This window comes from Takifugu flavidus, chromosome 14 (genome assembly GCF_003711565.1).
Source record: "Takifugu flavidus isolate HTHZ2018 chromosome 14, ASM371156v2, whole genome shotgun sequence".
In the NCBI taxonomy this organism is placed as follows: Eukaryota; Metazoa; Chordata; class Actinopteri; order Tetraodontiformes; family Tetraodontidae; genus Takifugu; species Takifugu flavidus.
In genome coordinates, this window is record NC_079533.1 from 3,433,910 (window position 1) to 3,455,026 (window position 21,117).

Here is a 21,117-nt window from a genome sequence, read left to right on the forward strand (position 1 = left end):
ACGTGAGTACATTGCTAAATACATGCTAGCATGCATGTTTTAAGCTAGCGGTATGTTTTACCATGCCCGCGCACTATAATCCGGTGCACCTTATATATGTTATAAATACAGAAATAGCGCCTAACTAACTGAGACTGTGCCTTTTAATATAGTGCACCTTATGGTCATGAAAATACAGTACACGTGTATGTATATACATAATTTATATATATATATATATATTGCTCATATATATATATATATATATGAGCACAAAGCTCAGTGACATTGTTCAATGAAATGTCAACGAAAGGAGACATTTTTAAAGAAACACAGCGAAAAACAAATTAAAACTGAGCTGTTCTCTCTGAATGCAAGGTCAATGCAAGGTCGGTCACACACAGACAAGAAGTAATTTATTAGCGTGATTATGGATTTCACATACACACACATTACATACACTATTAACAAAATTATTTACTCTTTATTTACTATCACACACGCACAGGCACAGCTACTCTCTGTCTGAGACTGACAAGAGAAGACACCACTCTGGTCCTTGTTTGTGATGAGGAGCTGCAGGTGCTAACTGACACAAATGCCCTGTAACCTAATGTGAGCCATAAAACAAGCACGCAGGAAACCTTTCTGCCAGACATGCAGCCTGATTCTATGAAATGTGTTACGAATTTCTAGTGATGTGTTCAGATCCGTCGCAATAATTAAAGCTGTCAGTCGGAAGGCAAGCTAGTCTTAGAGGAAGACATGGCCGAACAACTGAAGCAAAACTGATTCTCCATGTAACGTTGTGATGCTTGACTAGGCATGAAATTAAATAAGTAATTTGATGTTGACAGCAGAAATTGAAATGATACATGCTGATTTCTGTCAAACAGCACTGTGCAGATCTTACTTCAAAGCATACGAATCTCCCACTGTCAAGGTGACTGTCGCATTGACTGATAAAAGGATCAGGGGATTTTATGCTCTGTAATGACATTTACTCCACCCACCATGTTAACAATGCACCCAATCTATCAACTATGTTAAATGTATCTTATCACATCAGTTCTGTGATATTTTTTGAGACTTGCAGTCTTGGTTTGGACTGCTCACACGCTTACAGGTTCCATCTTTCACACTCCCAGTGGGGGAGGGATTGACGCCCCAGGTTCTCTCACACGCTGAACACACTCCCCAGGAGACTAAGCATATGTTCAGAAGCTTGACAGCATGACGTATAGACTCCCATCTCACTTCAGATGGTCACTCTGTGTGAAGTTTCATCTACACTCCCCTCAGGTTCCTGAAGTCCCCGCAAGTCATGTTGTTAAAATCCACTCACACACCATCAGAGTGACAATTGTGGCTTCTCTAATAGTGCAGTATGCCTCCTAGAGTAATTTTTTTTTTTAAAAATCATGACATTTTTCTATAGGTTTTGATATTTTCCCTAATAATTACACAAAATGTAATATTTTATGTAAAACCTGGATATTATAAAAATGAAATGACAGATATCAGCGTGATTTAGCAAAGGTTGTGCTCTGTCCAGTGCTGCAATTAGCTATAGCTATTCCAAAGGGATCCCTCGCACAGTGAAAACAAAGAATTCACTCGTTAGTACCAGGAATCAGCATGACACGGCTGCCCACTTTGACCCAAACTGTTCATTAGACCCAGTGTTTACTGATGGTGTTGCTGCCGTCCTCTCACAGCGTGAATGTGCACCAGTGAAGTAGATAAACCGAGCCTGTCGACCTGGCAGTGGCCTGCACAGAGAGAAAGAGGCCAGGAAAGGTCAGGCCTGGAGCCTCTTTTCTCCCTCCTCTCTCAGTGATGCCAGCTCATTAAGACCTACAAATGGCACATCAGCTCAGCCGTGTTTGCCTCAACCCAAAACCCCTGGCTAAATTGGCAGGCTTAACCACAGTTGCTCTAAAGCACTCGCCTCCTTTTTTCAGGGTTTGTTTGAAGCTGACATGGCAGTTCTCCCTCACCACCACTTCACAGGCCCCTGCCAATTTAGTCTTGGTGGCAGTCATTCAGCCCAGAGCAGAGGAAGTCTGCTGGATCAGGAAGGTCAGAGAACATGGGATGACTCACTTCTGTTTTTTCACTGTGGCAAAGGGTGAAATGCCATCATTACCCAGCTGACAATCATATAAATTGTCAATTATGGGCAGGGGATTATGAGTAAACAGCATGCTACTCCTTTTTTCCACCCTGGATTTGACAAGAAGTGGCTAAGAAGCTCCGGAGTACTGGGTCACAGGCTGTCAGTTAGTTAGCCAGTCTAATGAGAGGCACAAGCAGCAGACTCTAATGAAAAGCAATGTTTTCGTTGTGGATCTGTTCATTTTTCATTTTCATTTTCATTCTGATACACAGTATTTATCCCAAAATGCTCAACTAAATGTTAACAAGCCTGTCTGTAAAGTAAAATCATCTTTCCTACTGAACATAATTTAGTCATTGATTTGTCTGTGATTGAACGGACATGTATTAATATTAGTACATTTTTTGTTACTCTGCACAGTTGAACAAGTTATATTGAATTTATGATATGTGATGAAGTGAAAATCTGAAAAGGCACATCCATCCCTCAAGTTTTAATGTGCTGGTGTATTTCAACATTTCTTCATAATGAAACATCTGGAAGGGATATTGTTATAAATTGAAGCAGATCCCCAGGTTTTTGTCAAATGGAGCTCTGTTTCTTTCCACTGTGAAGTAAAACTGGCTTCAGTCATTACTGGTTTTCAGTCAAAAGCTTGTGGACCTTTTTGCATGCATTGAAACCATTTCTCTTAAATCAAATTATAGCTTTTGCAGATGGATTAACGCAATACATTCATGTCATAATTATATTAATCCAGGGCAGATGCAGGATCCACATAATATCTTGCTCATTGTTTCCACAGGTTCCTCGCCTGTGACCTGCTGATGGAATGTGGCCTCAGCTGGTGCACATCACACTTTGCCCATCCCACCTCTTCAGCACATTCTCCGATTATTCCCAGACATTCTGATGTCAGTGAGGTCACAGCCCCCTTTCATGCCCAGATATGCCAACAATTCATGCAGACAGAAAGCTTGGCATCAGTTACACATCTTTCTCTACCTCTCAATCATTTGGAAATAGTAAGCAACAGGCATTTAGATCTGGAAGCACAGAACTTGTCCACATAATAAGCTCATTGTCATGGGATCGATAGAAATGTGTGTTGGGGGGCAGATACAGAATTGAAAAAACCTTACTTTTAATCGGGGCAACTTAGACAAGAGGATATTGATATAATATCATTAGTTACTTACAAAAAAAATGACGTGCTTTGCTAGTGTTGGGACTGGTGAAAGCAGTTTTAAATGATTTTTATTTCCTAGATTATACAAACATTTCAAGCTTTTTATTCTGTGTATTATGCTGTGTTTCTAAGTGAATAACTCATCTTGGATTCAACTTTAGTTTTTCAATAGTTCACGCCAAACAAATACTTTTGCAGCAGTTTATTCTGTCTTTCACTAGGCTGTATTTACAGTTGTCCTTCCACAGTTGTCCTGTTTGGCACAGTGTTGAGCTGCCCCCACAGTATCAGAAGTCGAGGGGAGATCCAAGTGTTGGACATGTCCGTCCCAGTGTGCGTGGTGTTCTGTCTCACCACCTACATTCTAAAACGTGTGACCCAGACTCAGCTGCGTCAGGCAGAATGATTATAGGAGCTGCAATATGTGGCTGTATTGCAGCCAATGAGCTAATTATTCATCACATTAATGTTTTGGTACATGCTGTTAACACTGTTTTGATTGCAGGGCCTAATTATTAGAAATGCAAATCTCTTCCGATCAGTTTTCAGGGAATATTGCATGAGTGCTGCAGAATGTCATAGTAAAAGTTTGAAGGTACTGTATAAAGCCCCAGTATACATCCATGTGTTTTCAAGAATGCCATAATTGGGCTCTGACTGAATCCATTTTGACTTTTCTAGTTCAAATGCCTGCCAGAACTCTGCAATATTTGCCAAGTATTCAGACTCTGAGGCTTTCAATAACAAATTTTAGTCCACATCATTTTTACTGAAATTGACTATGGCCAGGATTTCCTCCCGTGGCTTTGTTGTGAACCCTAGAACTCTCTGCTAAATGTTGGCCCTTCAACCTTCTCAATAACCCTGTAGCTCCAATTTTAGATGTCATCTCAGGTTGTGGTGAGTAATCTTTCCCATGATTGTTGCAGCCTTCCAACATGAATGCTGTTGTGATGGTATAAATTGAATACAGTAAGTGGATCCTCAGGAATATCTGCAGAGGTCTCACTTTGATTGGAAGCATGCAGAGCCCAAGGAAAAATAAACAGTTGCCATAGCAATAGCAGTAACCTGGGAACTCTGCATGGAGAAAAAGGCTTTTATTGTGATAGAAGGTCTTCATCTAACCACATTTCTCCTTACAAATACACACACCGCAAAACAAATATGCTGCAATACCAAAAGGAGTTGCTTAAATCTTTTTAAAACATCACAAGTTTATTAAAATAGGGTTACTGAGAGTCAGAGAATACACAATCAATCACACACCAGGGCACCAAAAATCTTTAACTCATATACATCATTACTGAGCATTGACTGGTACAGTGGCATGACTTCACCTCACCCTTACCCGCAAGCAATGGAAGAAGCCATGCTTTTACTGCAGATGATAAAGACAAAGCTAATTCTTCACGTTTCCATAGGAACCCTTTTTTAGGTGGTTGAATTTGATTTAATGATATTGATCAGCTTTGTATTTAGCACAAAAACATTTTAAATTTGTGCTACATATGGACCAATCAAAGCAAATGCCTTTCTGAATAGGACAAGTATAAGAAGCTAGATGATAAAGTGAATATAGAAAAGCTGCATGTTGTATAACATGATATAGCCACAAAAATTTAAGGAAAAGTCACAGAACAATTCTTCCTTAATTGTATTGGATGAATTGTTGATTTCCGTGATGTGAAAAAGACAATGAAAAAGACTCAACAGTCTTACTATCAAATACATGATTTTGGTTTTAATGCACAGAAATCAGCAGTAAATTATGTGAAGAGATACAGTAGACAGAGAGGGAGAGAGAGAGATGATGCCCCTGGAATTACAGTGGCAGGAGATTATTCCAGAAACATTATTTCCCTCAAGCCAAAGGCTTATGATGAAATTTGAAGAGAAATGAAATTGCCAGCGGTGGAAACCCAGACTAGGTATGGGTTGATGAGTAGGGAAATAACATTTTCATCTGTCTCTGCCCCAGTGGAAGGTGAGCAGCTACTCAGTAAATATGAGAAAAGGATTTTTCTGGTCAGCAAGATGTTTTACTGTACCGTTATCCATCTATAGGTCAAGCCCAGGAATTTACAGGGTGGCCTTATCAAATGTTATCTTTATGAAACATAACTGATATTACCCATGATATGACTGATGATCCACTGACAATCTAGCGATAACTGTGACAATCTTTAAGAATGACCAGCCACTGCTACAACACTTTTCTGTGCCTTTTTATTTATTTATTTTGCTTTATCGTGAAATTTAAATAACCAATGGATTTAAGGGCTCTTGAGATCCAAGTCCCTCAGCACAGCACACATCACATAATCCCAGAAAAGTGTTGTGATTGGGTTATATTGGATTGCTTTTTTTTTGCGCTTGATTATTTAAATCCCATTGATCTAAATGTGTTGCTGTTTCACAAATCACAATATTGCCAGGCTATTTTCTAAGGTTATAAGCACATGGTACATCCCTCATCTTTGTATTTGCCACTGCGGTATACATGGTGATCCTGAAAAATCTTACCATTTGCTTTCAGAGAAGGTGAATTATTTGGGCTTAGTTCCACTAACATAAAGTGCAGTGGTGTGATCAATGAGAATAAAATTATTCATAAAATGCATTAGGCGCCGGGATTAAGCACCATGCTTTGATCCAGAGCTGTCAGTCTTGATGAACTCCCAAATGATTATGTCTACTTCCTGTCATCCGCAATCAGCAAGCATATAAACACTTGTCACGTGGCCCGTTCCGGTTACTATTGATATTGAATAAATGTATGCAATAAGAAGATTAGCGTTTCTCATGAGATTTTCAGAGCCTTTTTAACTAGATTAATGCAATTGCTGACTGCATAAGGTGTAAATAGAAAAGAGCAGTGAAGATTAATCTGATGCCTTTTGTAAATGGAACAGCAGTGGTTTGACTCTACAGCAGGAGTGAAACTGGTATTTGGATTCTTGCTGATCCTGTCATGACACAGGGCAGAGTTGTGTCCTCATGAGGAGCATTTTGTCCTAACAGCGACCTACAGGATACAGTCTGTGTGATCTGTCACAATGCATCAGTAAACATCTGTTTTAAATTTATGAATATGCTGGTAATCTGTTGGTTTTTGTAGACTCTTAGATCTTTCCTGCAGTTAGGAAGTTGTTTTCACATTAAAAATGCTGCAATGAGCAAATAAATTAAACTATACACCTATTCTGTATATAAAATCTTACTTTAAGCCCTTTTTGAGCCTGTTTCTTGTATCGTGGTACAGTGTTTCTAGAGGTCTGAATGACTGGATGAGGCATGCACATGCATTTCTGTTCTCTACACCATTGTGTTTAATAATATGGCCTTTGAGCTCTGATGAAAAATCAGCAGTAAACCAATTACACCATTGGCTTGGACCCGTTTAAAATGATTCACCGTGTGTTGGGGTAGCAGGAGTTCAGAGTGTAAGAGCAGGCCAGAGTCGAGGGGATTGGGTGGGATTAACCTTGGCCTGCCCCTTTGGACCCAGGCCCAGACGGTACAGGAAGAGTGGAATTAGCCAAGCTGGACAAGGCCATCTGAATCAAAGCCCTCATCCAATTACTGCCTTATCTCCTGGCCAAATTAGATCAATTCATGGAGGGCAAGGAGACCTGTCAGCCTGTTGAAGGTGCGATAATCACCAGCAGGGAGCATGGCACTTAACTCCCCTGTGTCTATGCCAGAGCCAGGGCATGTGTAGGGAGGAGTACTCACTCCCAGCAGCTCTCAGCAGCTAGTGGAGCTTGACATGCACTTCACATGTCCACAGTCTGGTGTAGTGCTTTTTGGCATCTTAGTTTTGTGTGCCTTAATGCTACACTTCGGAAGGAGAATAATGTGCATGATTACAATTAAAATTAGCCTTTGTGAATCTGCTTGGCAGATTACACTAAGGAACATTAAGGGGAAAAAGGAATATAATTGTAGTTATTGCATTTGAAAGGCAGTTTTGTGATATGAACAACCCTAAACAGCTGGTACAGTCCAGTTTTAGTTCTTATGTTAATTATTTTCAAAAACAAATGGTTGATATTTGGAGGCCTGATAATAGAAAAAAGATTAACTTTCATGTTGACTATGAAAACCGGTTCTCACCTGTGTGTTCTGAAAAATGGCAAGGTTCTGCTGGCAAAGAAGCCATGAAATAACTGGAGTATATTTCAACCTTTTGATATTAGTTTTCACCTTATTATGTATATTTTATCTTAAAAGTCACACTGCTATAAATTTTTTCCAGGGAAAAGTTTCTCTGAAGAGAACTGTGGAGACAAACATGGAGGGAAGATATCCCTTATAAGGAGCTACATACAGAACCACCACTAAACTGGTTTGAGTACATAATTCGTGCCTGGAAAGTGGAGGGATTTTGAAATATATATAGTGAAAGAAAACAGTCTTTGGTGGCTAGGTCTTCATATGATGTAATTCTTGCAAGATATTTCTGATGTGTCTACCATTGTAATAATTATATTGCACCGCTATCATGTCCCTGAGCCATCTGGGGGGTTGTTCTGTTCTGTTCTCTCCTAATATGGCCAGTCGGTTGTGGTCCCACACGTGTACCTCCATATCTGCCCTACAGTCCTCCACCCCCATCTGTATCCACTGCTCCTCTCCACAGCACTTAGATTAAAGTCCTCTTAAATTCACCACAGTAGGGCAGGCAAATAGGGATATCTGGCATTGCAGGGGCCCTCTGAGAATCGGCACCCAGCTAGAAGCACTAATGAGCACTGAGAGGGGGAGGAGAGGCCATTGGTTTATTTCACGTAGACAGCAGCAGTGAGTGGAGGGGGTTGTTAAAAGGAGAGGCAGTAGGCTGCCATGTTGCTGGTTTGGGTCCCATACATCGTTGAGTAGATTCCGGGGGCAGAACTGCCGTCAGTTTGGGAAAATATCACAGTCCATTACTTTGGAGCAATGAAATGAAGTCAACTTCTGGGACTCCATTAGGCATGCTGCGCTTATAGGCAGACAGCGTCCCTTGGTGTGATGTTGCTATTCTGGAAGGATTGAGTGTAGAGATATAATTGGACTGGGGAAATCAAAGAAGTTTCAGTGGTCCTGGTGGGGCTCTAAAACTGAAAATGAGAACACAAGCTTTTGTATTACCCCTTCGGCTTTTTGAAAAACAGGAGAAAAAGGAAAAAAAGAAGACAGTGTGCATGGGTTTTATTTTTCATTTTGATTTTTCTTCTTCAAGGTATGACTGTCTTAACCTTTTTTTAAAAGTTCCCGGTTTTGGGATTTGTGTGCAGTCAAAACATTTTAATCTTAAATCCCAATACAGTTTTTTAAATAAGAAAAAATGTAGACTAAACAACTGATAAACCCATACAAAAGTCAAATCAAATCAATCTTTATTTATATAGTGTCTGTTATGATCAAAATTGTTTCTAGGTGATTTACAGAATCCCAGGGCCTGACCCCCAACAAGCAACAGTGGCAAGGAAACACTCCCCTTTAACAGAAAGAAACCTTGAGCAGGACCAGGCTCATATAGGGGGACGCTCCTGTTGATGGCCGGCTGGGTAGAGAGGGAGGAGAAGGCGGGAGGACAGGTAGAAGAGAGAATAGGCAGATGCAAATGCCATGATTGTATAAAAATTTTGTCCTCTTAACTGCTATTTTTCCTTTCGGGGTCACAGAGAGGGTGCGCATATGGATGAAGGCGGGGTACACTCCTGGATGGGTTGCCAGTTCAGTTTTTGAGCATTTTGTGGGTTCGGTACCTTGCTCAATGGTCACTGTAATCTCTTCTACTCATGAATCTTTTTCTGTCCAGATGTATTTGCTGAGCAGTGACTCGAGATTATCTTGGGGATAATGTTGAAGATTTAAGCATGGCCTGAATGTTACTTTATCATGTCTGACATCTGGTCACAGTAAAGATGGTGTTTTTGCTTGCTGGTTTCATTGCGGTTAAATGTATGATTTGGTCATTGCTGTTTGTACAGTGAAGCTGTGACATGTTGGCCGATATTTGTGGAAAGCTGATAGATTATTCTGCAGTAAACCATTCAGCTGATAACTTCTTATGGGTTTCTTAATAAACTGCTAAGATAGTTGTTCAAATTTATTCAAGTAGTGTAATCATTTTAAAGGGGTTATAAGGTCAGAGAGACATTGTACATTCTTTTAAACAGATCGACACTATTAAATCTATATGCCCTTATGTTTTTTCTGCGGTTGATAATCAATTTTCTAAAATGCAAAAATATACATCTTTTTGAGTCTGATTGAAGTGATGTCAGAAACAAGATTATTTGACCTCACTTGGTGATCACATTTCTGCATACTCTTTTATATCCTTGTATGTTTTTATAAGAAAAGATCACTGTTGTCTCCTGAAATCAAACCGTGATATTTAGATATTTGAAACATTTACTGAGATACAAAAAGAAATCCATACCCTGGCCTTTCTGTGTAGGATTATATACCGATAGCAAGAGCATGTTGACATTTATACATATCTTGAGAATGCATTACCATGACTGTTATCAGCACCTCAAAGACAGCCCCCAGCCTCCATACATCCTCTGGAGGTACTCTTTAGTCCATCCTCAAAGAGCATACCTCACGTCAACCTTCCAGCTCTGATCTATCTGCCAATCTGAACAAAGAGTCTCTGGCAGCTTCCTTTGATGCCTGAAGAATGGGTTGCCTTGTAAAGAATAAGTGAAATGGAGGGTAAAAAGGAGGCCAGTCATCTGAAGTATCTACACAGAGATCTAATCAGGTTGTGGTGTGGCTGTGGCCTTTTTTAAAGCAGCACCACAGCTTTAGAGCAAGGACACTCTCCAAGGTCCAGGTCTCACCAGTGTCTCATGTGACACTCCGCACCTCTGTGACTTGCCCTCTAAAACATATTATCCAAGTCCCAGTTCTCTCCATATCCTCCTTTCTGAAGCAGAAGCAAGTATACATCAAGTGAAAATGCTAACATTGGATATTATAGTGTCTCCACAGAGAAGGTCGACAAATCAATACTCAATATGTGTCGCATTAAATGCATCAGTTTTGCACATTTTCACCGCAGTCTTCAATCCTTCCCTTGTAATGACAAAAGGCATCCAGTGTAATTGTAGTTTTCCTAGTCTTAATTGTGTGACTCTTGTAAAAGCTTTGTTGCTTCACCTTTTAGATGAGCTTGGGTTAATGTAGATTAGCAGATAATGGGCCAAGCAGATCCAAGCTATTGAAATATTCCTAAAATAGCCTGACAGACCTGATGAGCAGAGGAGACCTCTTTGTTTGTTTGACTGAGTGGATTAAATGCAGTTTAATAGGTTGTGGTGAGTTGGGTCCGTACCACTGTGACAGCTAATACCTGATCAGAACACATAAAGAGGAGACAGTAGCACTAAAGCAGCCCGTGTTGCTGCCTGAAACATGCACCGCAGAAAGGACCCAGTAATGTGCATGTCAGAGAGCTCTGCACAAGTTATGAGGTAAACGAGTCAGTGCCAACAATGAAGGCAGGCACTGATGAAAGAGAGACTATAAACTGTTGCTATGGTTACGAAAATGCCGAAGGAGGTTTCTGTGCTTTGCTGCTTCTCATACCTTTGGTTCCTAGCTTGTTAAAATGTCTTCATCTTATTGCTACCCTCTTTCTTTCTGGGAATTAGTTTTACAAGGCACTGTGGTATATTTGAACTTGTGATTTTTGATGCCCAAGACTTATGGTCATGGTTTTTTTTAAGTGTTTGTACATGGGTATGAATCATGTCAGTGTTTGATTCCTAAGATTACGCCAAGCATCATAATTCTGTTGTGATGGGAGTATCAGCTGCTACCTAAGAAGTAAGCTAAAATGATCACTACTTTCAAATATTGGTCAATGTTTCATTGTCAGCTTATTAAGCAGTTTAAAGTGTTAGATTTGGCATCACAGTTTAAAACCCCCGGAGTCAGAAGATGGAACCGGGTTTACCCACATTTATTTCCAAAAACAATAAATAATTCCCAGATCAAGCAAGTGTGCAGTTCAGGGAAGTGTCCCAACAAAATAATCACTAAATCCACAGATAAAAGTCAAAATTAAAATCAATGGTCTCCACAGGCAAAAAAAATAAATCCAAATCAATAATTTTCTGGAAAAAGTTGCAAAAGTAAGACCCTACTATACAGGTATTCAATGATCTGGCATCAGAGTGACAGCACCAGGTTTTATATTGGCCACAGCACTGATGGAACCACATCCAGGTGTGGCTCATGTATCCCAGCATCTGAGGCCACCACGAACTGAAGACTGGGAGCTGGGTGAGAAAGAACAGGTGCAAATGTAAACAATTCTTTTGCATCTGCTTAAGACTTAAGCAGACCAATTGGAAAGAACCGTACGGGAGGATAGTTGGTGAGAGTCGCTGCGACTTTGCTGTAATTACATAGAAACTATAGATAGAAGTTAGTGAATGCAAAGCTGCTTTCTAGTAAAGGGAGTTGGGTACTCAGTAAGGGCCTGGATCTTGGCAGGATCTGCCTTCAGTTATCTCTTTCCCACCACAAAACTTAGAAAAACTCAGAGGAAAGGGAAAAATTCACACTTTTCAGGCTTTACATACAGTCTGTTCTTTAAAAGCCTTCCTAACCCCAGTCTCATGTGTTGGATTAGTGTTTCTGCATCCCTGCAGAATATAAAAAAAACAAATCTGTTGAGCATGTCTCTGAAAATGCCATTGATTACGGCCTGGAAAATGGCAGGGGAATTGGTTAGGCCAAAGTGCATCACTTGATATTTAAAGTGACCCAGATGGGAAATTGAAGGTCATTTTCAAATATATTCTTTGATCTGGGTGAGGTTATAAGTCTTGCAAAGATCGAGATCAAGTTTTTGAAGAAGATTGTGGTTTGATGTAGAAGACTAAAAGCAGGCTCAATCACAGGAACGAGTATTTTTATGGTGATCTGGTTTAAATTATTGTAGTCATGCAGGGTCACAAAGTCTTGACTTTCTTCTCTACAAATAAAAAGCATGAGGGAGCCATTCAATTCTACAATTATATATGGTCAATTTGGATGCAACAACAGGGCCTGATCCTTCACAGAGTGGAGACCAAGGGAGTGGCAGAAAGTGTTCCAATTAGTCATGGGGGAATTTGACAAGTCAATATGTGGATTTGGTTGTTTTAACCAGGGATCCAAGACAATGGGGATGAAGGAGAGGGAATAGAAAATAGTGATTTTTTTTTCTGAATGCTTGCCTGGTTATTGAAAAGGCAACAGCAAAGTTTAATGCATCCGAGGTAATAACTTCAGGCATCTAGGGAGAAAACCTCTTTTGGTATGGGCAAGGATTGACAGTTTAGCTTGATTATGCGGTTCTTTGTCACTGAATTTCCACTAAAAATTTACCAAAACAGGTCAATTGTCCTGCGGGAGAATATCTGTTAATTGAATCCTGGCGGTGGGTGACACCTATCCAGCTAACCAGCACCCCGCCAGTCATTGATAAACCTTCTTTTTTGGAAGCTGGTGACAGGAAGCCAGGAAATAACCTGATTGTCCAGATGCAGAGTCTTTGCTGGATTATAAGATGACATTCCACACAGGACAGCCTGGTTTGGCCTACTTGCATCGGCTCCACCTGGCTTGAGGGAGCCTAAAGGGTTATTGTGGCACAGGAGTTGTCACTGTAGTGGTCAAATGAATTTGCCTGTTCTATCCCTATGTCTCTTATATTCATCCTTTATCACTTCTGATAATCCCCTGAGAAAACCACTTTACAAGGTGAACTCACTCCATCTGCTCTCGGCAGCAAGAAAGCGAAAGTTGTCATATTGTGAGACTGCAGCAGGGCCCTGATGGAGGATAAACAGTTGGTTTACCAGAGGGATGAGCCGAATCAGAGGGATGAGCCGAAGATTGCTGGAAAAACACTAATGAACACTGATGTAGAAACTTACCACAATTGCCTAATTCTCCTGAATACCTGGCAGAGATGGGAATGCATGGCTCCTGATGTGTGCCCCAGTACAGTCACAAGTGATTTCTGGGAAAGTACCATATTTGCATGGGAAAGACCACTGGACCTACTGTATAGTTATTAAATTATGTGACGTCAACAGCTGGTATGTAAGCCACATAAATTACGGAACCACATCCAGGTGTGCCTTGCTGCAGGAATATCAATCAGCTGGTCACTCGTCTTGGAGATTTCAACTTGCCAGGCACGGAGACTAACACAAAGTGATGTGTAAAAACAAAACCATGCCACAGAGAAGCATCTTAACCAAACTACTGTAAAGGTAGTTTACTCATTTTTACTCATCTCGTCTTGTCTCGTCTCATCTTCTTTCATGCTTTATCCATTTCAGGGTCACCGGGAGGGTACATATTATTTACTTTTGTCCAAAACATTTACTTTTTTTGCTAGTCAATTACTTCTGCACAGTACTCACAAGTTCATCTGTTTGTAAAAATGTGATCAATGATATAACTATTAATATACATAGATATTTAGTTATATATATATATTCTGCATTTATCTTCCATACTTTATTTATTTATTTTTTATTTATTTATTTATTTATTTATTTATTTATTTGCTGGATACATCCAAGTAAATACCAACTATTCTCTCTGGCTGTGCTAGTTATTCCTTCAGCAAGAGAAACCACTAGGCTTTAGGGATATTTTGCCTGAAAATGGTAATTTTCCAGCTCGAGTAACTCCTCAGAGAGCGTACAAGATGAGAGGTAGACCATTTTGACTTGCTTTAATTATTAAAATTTACGTTGAGTACAGGCTTCTGGAGAGAACATGCAAGCACACTGTTCAGGCAGACAAAGACATCTGATGTTGATATGGTCTATGACCAAACTTGATGTTTTTCTGAAACTTCTCCCATACTTCAGAAACTGAAAACACTGTAATCGAAGCTTAACACATGACTGCCATGTACAGTTTTTCCCCGCTCCGTTTGCTGAATGCTGTTGAGAAATGGATTTGTGCTGACCAAATACATAGTTGTCCTTGAGGGAGAGCCTATCGATTAGCCTCACTGTGTTGGTTTAATTTTAAAGTGGAGGTAAGCCAATTGATGATCGCCCACATTTTTTTTCAGGCAAATTTCTCTATCTTCCAAGTACTCAGACAGTTCCATTATGACACTATTCACAATTTCAAAAGGAGGTGAAAGCAAGAGCCTAGCCAAAAAAGTACTTGAGAGATATCACTTTGCCATCACTCCAGCTCTCTGCTCTGGCATCTCATTTATTATTTGCACTGATGTGTGCTGAAGCTTCAGAGCAAGGTAATAGTCTCCAGGGACACATTGCATTGAAAAGTTACCTGAGGAGGTAAGACTAAAGAGAGGGCAAGCATCCTTTTCAATACTGTGTAGCTTTGTGATTTTTGTAGAAAAGTCAGAATCAGACTCACTTAACTGCCCTGTTGGCCTGCAGAAATGTGACCGCAGCAACAGAGATTTTTCAATAGGCTGACTTGGGATGGCTGGATCCATTTAAATGGCTACAGGAATGAAAAGTACCTCAGAAGCGAGTGGCTTTGTGAGGTTTTCTTTTGCTCCTCTGCTTTTACTAGAATGACGGGGTCAAAATGCTAGAGGACTAATGCTCTTGTTTATGTTAGATCACCTGTCTGAAAGTATTTCCTGACTACAAACCTCAAATAAAAAAATTGAAAGATTAAGGCCTTCAGGATTATGATTTTTTTTTATTAGCAAATATCTGCAGAGCATTACAATTCAATTTAGTGATTGCCTCCACCCACCTCCCTTTGAAATAAAAAGTAAAATAATGTAGGTGCATGAACTTCAACATGATGAATCCTGTATTCAAATCAACTAAGTGAAATTTCTGTGCAGATGTGTCATTTTAATTAAAATCTACAGTCAGGCTTTTCTCTCTGCTAGATAAAAACATTCCCATTCCCATGGCACATTTTTTACTTTTCCTCATAAATATGCTCTAGGGCATGGGCGGGCAGTAAGAAAGAAAGAGCACCTTGTCACACTTAGTAGCATGAATTGTCCCCTTGCATGCAGGAAAAGCTATTTGCAGTTATTCACAACAAGCCATTGTTGCACCAACTCCCAAAGAGGACTTATTAAAATGCAATAATCCCCTATTCAAACAGAAGGAATAACCATTCAATTTTCTGCAGATCTAAAACAGACTGTAAACTCCCTTTTGCCAGAATGATGAGAGTCTTGATGAGGAAATTTAATTTGCAACATTCAATGATGGAGATCTCTCAATCCTCTCTCAATATTTCAATCCCTCATACTTATTGCCTCTTGTTTTATTTGTCTTTTAAATCATTTATATAACTGCCACTAGCATTGGCCCTGAGAGACCTGTTGAATACAACATGCTTGAAAAGTTGTGGGCTGCTACACCGCTAACCTGTGATGCAGATTAGCAATGAATTGTGGTGGAAAAATTGAAAGATGGTCTCCATGTTAGGCTTCTCCTTCACTCCTGAACTGTTGATCCTTTAATTTGATCATCAATATTTCTGTACAGATGATATGTTAGGTGCATGTTAGTTGACATTTTACAAATACATTTAAAACCATTTAAACCAAAGCTATTTAGTCTCGTAAATGTTAGCAGCATTTCGCCGTGATTTGTACTATAATGTGTTCTTTCTGCACAGTATCTCAGAATCAGAATCAGGGTACTTTATTGATCCCTTTAGGGGGTGTCCATTAGGGAAATTAGCATCTCCCCAAAGAAACGTACAGCACTGTTTAAAAAATTAAAAATAATAAAAATAAAAATAGAATAAAATAAGAAATAAAATAGAATAAATTAAAAATAGAATATAATATAAAACTATAGAAATGTAAATAAATGAACTGAATGAATGAATGAACTGAATGAATGGATGTCCCAGTATTATGTTATTGCAGTGTTGTTCCAGTCCTTCTGTTGGCCCTCCTCCCCCCCAGTGAGGAGTTGAACAGTCTGATGGCTCGGGGGATGAATGAGTTCCCCAGTCTGTTTGTCCTGTACTTGGGGAGGCGCAGCCTCTGGCTGATCAGGCTTCTCTGGCTGTGGATGACAGTGTGCAGAGGGTGGCGGACATTGTCCATGATGCTCCGCAGCTTGTCTATAGTTCTCCTCTCTGCCACTGTCACCAGAGGTTTCAGCTTCATCCCAACCACCGAGCTGGCCCGCCTGATCAGCTTCTCCAGCCTGGAGAGGTCTGCTTTTGTCACACTCCCCCCCAGCACACCACAGCGTAGGACAGGACGCTGGCGACCACAGACTGGTAGAACATCCAGAGGAGATCTGATGTTTCTGGGAAACCTAAAAGCAATACTTCATTAAACAGTAGTATTTCCTGGCAGTATCTGGTCATTTCAATGCCTCTGCGATAGTGTTTCCACCATCTTTTACCCAAACAATGGACACTAGTACTGTATGTTTACATGTCAGTGACCATTAGTTGTTTTTTGGGGTTTTTTTTTGCTTTTTATGATGCATTATGAGACAGTTTGATTCCACCATATATTTTTGTGTTATAACTCATCCACAAATTGGTACAGCCATTTAATACTTTGAATATATTGTTATGGGGTCGGGAGGGTGATTTCACAGCATTTTTGTGCTTTTTCCCCCAGTGTTTGGCAGTGGAGACCTGTCCTTTCTATTCAGATGCTAAATATATATTACAAGTACTTTACTCTGCAAGTTGCTGTGATCTCCTGGGCTCCACACATTACTGATCACTGTGTCTGTTATCATCAATTTATGTTTCAAGCCTTCTAGGCTGATTTGAATTCCTTTCTGGTTAGCAGGGTGCCCCAGAGAATTTTGATGATGAGTAGTTGCAAAAGTGACAGGCAGTCCCTACTGATGAGCTGTGATGATGGTGACAGCATGGCATCCCACAGACCGACAGAGGGTTGAGCATGGTGCCATGTCCTGCGGCAGCAGCGGATGAAGGCCTGGACAAGAAAACTCCTTCTCTTGGGCTGAAAGTAGTAGTGGTCAACATCCATATGCACAATGAAATGGAGAGAGGCTGGTGGCAGGGAATATCAAGGAGTTGTGAGCATATTCCATAAACAGTAACTGAGGACTGTTAAGAGGGGTTCTGAGAGGCAGTGCACTGCAAGCATGCCACCTTTTCTAAATTCATACACTCAGCCTGTCCATTGTGCAGGGGTTGAACCCAGAAGACAAACTAGATGACGCCCCCTGCAGACGGAAAAACTCTGAGGGCAAACTGGGGACCATGGTCTGAGCAGATATATTTTTTTCTTGTGATCAGTCCACACAACAAGCCTTATTGGTAACCTCCAACCAATGGTGCCACTGTAACTAACTGTAAACAATTCCCTTTTACCAATGTCAGAATTTCTCTCAGCAGTGGACAGACAGCAGGAGAAGAAAGCACAGGGATCAGACAGCCCCCATCCACACTGCTCTGCTTTTATAGACAGAGAGTTCTTGAGTAGGTGCTGAAAGACTGACCAGGCGTGATGGCTGTGTTGCTCTCTGTAGCGGGAGAAGATGAGGATGTCATCTAGATAAATAAAAACATGTCAGTTGAATATGTCACAGAGCACATCATTCATTTGGGTCTGTAAGATGGCAGGGGATTGAAGAGTCCAAATGGCATTATGGGAAACTTGTATTGTTCAGTTGGGGTGTTAAAGGCTATCCACTCATTTCCTTCTCTGCAAATGAGGTGGTAAGTGTTGCACATGTCTAGTTTGGTGAAAATGGTGGCCCATTGGAGCCACCTCAAGACAGACAAATGATGCCTGCAGCCAAGGAGTCGCTGCGCATGGCCTTTCTCTTAGGCTCTGACAGAGAATACAGGTGCCCCTTGAGAGGTGAACTACCAGGCAGGAGGTCGATGATGCAGTCGTACGGACAGTATGGGGACAGAAACATGGCCTGGCTTTACTTAAGACCTGTTGGAAATGGTGATACTCAAATGGCACATTGGAGAGGTCACGTAAAGTGCCAGAGTTGTAGGACAGAAATGAAGCTTGCAGCAGACACCATTGATGACAGATGGAGCTCCCCTCCAGAATAGCCCCAGTGAGCCAGTTGATGTAAGGGTTGTGAAAACACTCCATCATGGGTATCCTCAGATGAGTGGTGGACACAAAGAGCTATGGTTGTGTAACTGGATTATCTCATGATGATTACCAGAAACAAACAGGGGAACAGGAGAGCTGTGGTGTATGGTTGCACCATACAGGGGAATGCATGCTTGGGCATGGCACAGTTGGCTAGTGTGAGTGCACACTGAGAGACGATGGGCCTTTAAACGGTACTGTGGTGACCCACACGAGTCACTTGAACATTTTGTCCAACTTTCCAGGATGGTCTGATGAAGTACACAGAAGTAACTCTCATTCATTATGTTGAAGGAAAAAGTTGTTTTCCTATGTACATTTTTGCCTGCTGGTTGTGTTTGAAAGTATTTACAATTGGCTGAGAAAAAAATTACCTCTCACCTCCACCCAACAGCTGGTCCTCCTCCATTCACTCTGTCTTTTTTTTAACTGCATTGACACCCTGGCTATGAAACAGCAGTGTTTATAGCCAGAATTATTGCTATACTTATCTTTAATGACTTTCTAATGTATTGGCATCTTTAATAAGCAGTGAGGTTATCAATTCCCCTAATTAGGCTGCATGCTCCCCAAAGAAATTTCATATTAAATAGCCAAAGCCTGCTCTCTGGCAAGAGGCTGTGGATAAAAAGGGAGGGGGGCGGTGGGTGTTGGACGGTGCTGCAGTGCTTGGAACTGTAAGTCAAACCCCATTTGGATGGATTATTGTTCCCTCTCAGGGGTCCAGCTCCCACTCTGTCACTGCCACCCTCTATTTTTTGGAACAAATGACTACTATTAACTAATGTGGGTCGGGAGCAAATAGTGGCCATAATGGGACATGAGTACCGATGAGGTGTGTAATACTCTAGGGATTTACTGTTAAAGAACATTGTTGCATTTGGATTGATGGTTTCAAGTAAAGTGATGATCAGAATGCCAGTCTTTGTTTTGCTGTTTCTATACCATCAATAACTATTTTTAATGCACATCACTGCTTTCCAATTTTTCTTCATTTCCTAGTCTTAATTTTGGAATCTATGCTTTCCACTGTACAGCAGCAATGCTTTCAATAAATATTGATGTACCGGTATATTTTTACCAGTGTTCATCTTTCCAAATCCAATAGCCTGACCATGTAAGTCATGCAGAGACAAAGTATAAATCCTGCAAAGAACTTTGCATTATTAATGTTAATATGTAAGCCGTAGCTCGTCTCTCTGTAATTGTTTAGGAATATGCATGTGCATATATAAACACAGATGCTGACTTTCATCCATTGCTGCATGTCCCTTTTATGGTAATTAATGGTGCTAAATTCCCCAGGTTCAATGTAATTTGGTGTTCTTGAGTAGCAAGTAACACCCTCTGAATATGAAACAGGCTGAGGCCAAAGGGCCTAATCTTCTATCACCTTGAACCTGAGAGGAGAGGATGCCTCATCCAGTAGTGGCTAATGAGATTGTGTTCACCTCTGCAGAGAAAGAGGAATGTGAAGGGATGGGCATGATAAAGGCAAGGAGGATGGATATGTTGGACAGTGGGAACCAGTGAAGAGGATAGGAGATGGCAGAATGATGGCCCAAGTGAAAGGGACATAAAAACAGTAGGTTGGAAGATTCATTGCACAGGTAGCTAGATGCAGTTTCCCCCCATGGATCACAGCTTGTCTTATTTCACTCATCCCTTAAGTCCTGCTACAGGTAGTGAATAATGTGCATAATATATTGTTTGGAAGAGCCAAGCCATGTTCCGATGAAGGCAAAAATCATCACCCAATCTGGAGCATAGGCATATTTCTCTGTTCGGAAGATAACCCTTTACAGGAGCGTAGTCATTCCGATATTTAACAAAATGTGAAGGCTGTACTCAAATCAAATCAAATCAATCTTTATTTATATAGCGTCTGTTACAATTAAAATTGTTTCGAGGCGCTTTACAGAATCCCAGGGCCTGACCCCCAACAAGCAACAGTGGCAAGGAAAAACTTCCCTTTAACAGGAAGAAACTTTGAGCAGGACCGGACTCATGTAGGAAAACCCTCCTGCTGATGGCCGGCTGGATTGAGAGAGAGGAGAAGGGGGAAGACAGGTAAAGGAGAGAATAGGCAGAGATCATAGAAATACATTAATAATACAAGCTGCTGGTATAAGAGTAGAGTGGGTCAGCAGAGTCGGAGGTCGGCAGGCCAGCATACAGCTATAAAGGTGGCTAGACCTGTAGATGGATACGGGGGGAGCAGAAAAGCTATACAAGAAATAACATCATCAATGATCTACGAGAGGAGAGGAGAGCAGAGAAGAGAAGAGATTGTTTTTTTGTATTTTTACAAAAACACTTTATTTACAATTTACACAGGGCCACAAAACGCACTGTTTAGAAAAATCACAGAACAACAATAATAGTAATAGTAATAATAATAATACCAACAACCACAATAATAAATAAATATTAAGAAAACAACAATACAATACAATTTATCCCACCAAGGGGTGTGCAAAGTGCAAATGATCCGCTGTAACAGTGCATAAAACATTTTTGTGGCACTATATATCGTGGAATTTGCCGAGGTCGTTCATCATTTTATAAAAACCAAACTCCAAGCTCAGCCTACACTGGACATTGCAGCGCCATACAGAGGCGGCCTCACTATCTCCAGTTTTTGAAATTTTGTTTTTCCTTGAGATGTAAATTGCCATTTTTGCCTCACCACAAATAAAATTCAGGAGTTGCCACTTGTTGCGAGCCGCTTTGTTGTAT

The 21,117-nt window shown here is 40.6% G+C and overlaps 1 protein-coding gene across 10 annotated transcripts in view; it reads left to right on the forward strand.

Moving 5' to 3' along the window:
- Positions 1 to 21,117, forward strand: part of auts2a (activator of transcription and developmental regulator AUTS2 a) — a 222,542-nt gene that overhangs the window by 98,911 nt on the left and 102,514 nt on the right. The window lies entirely within an intron of this gene.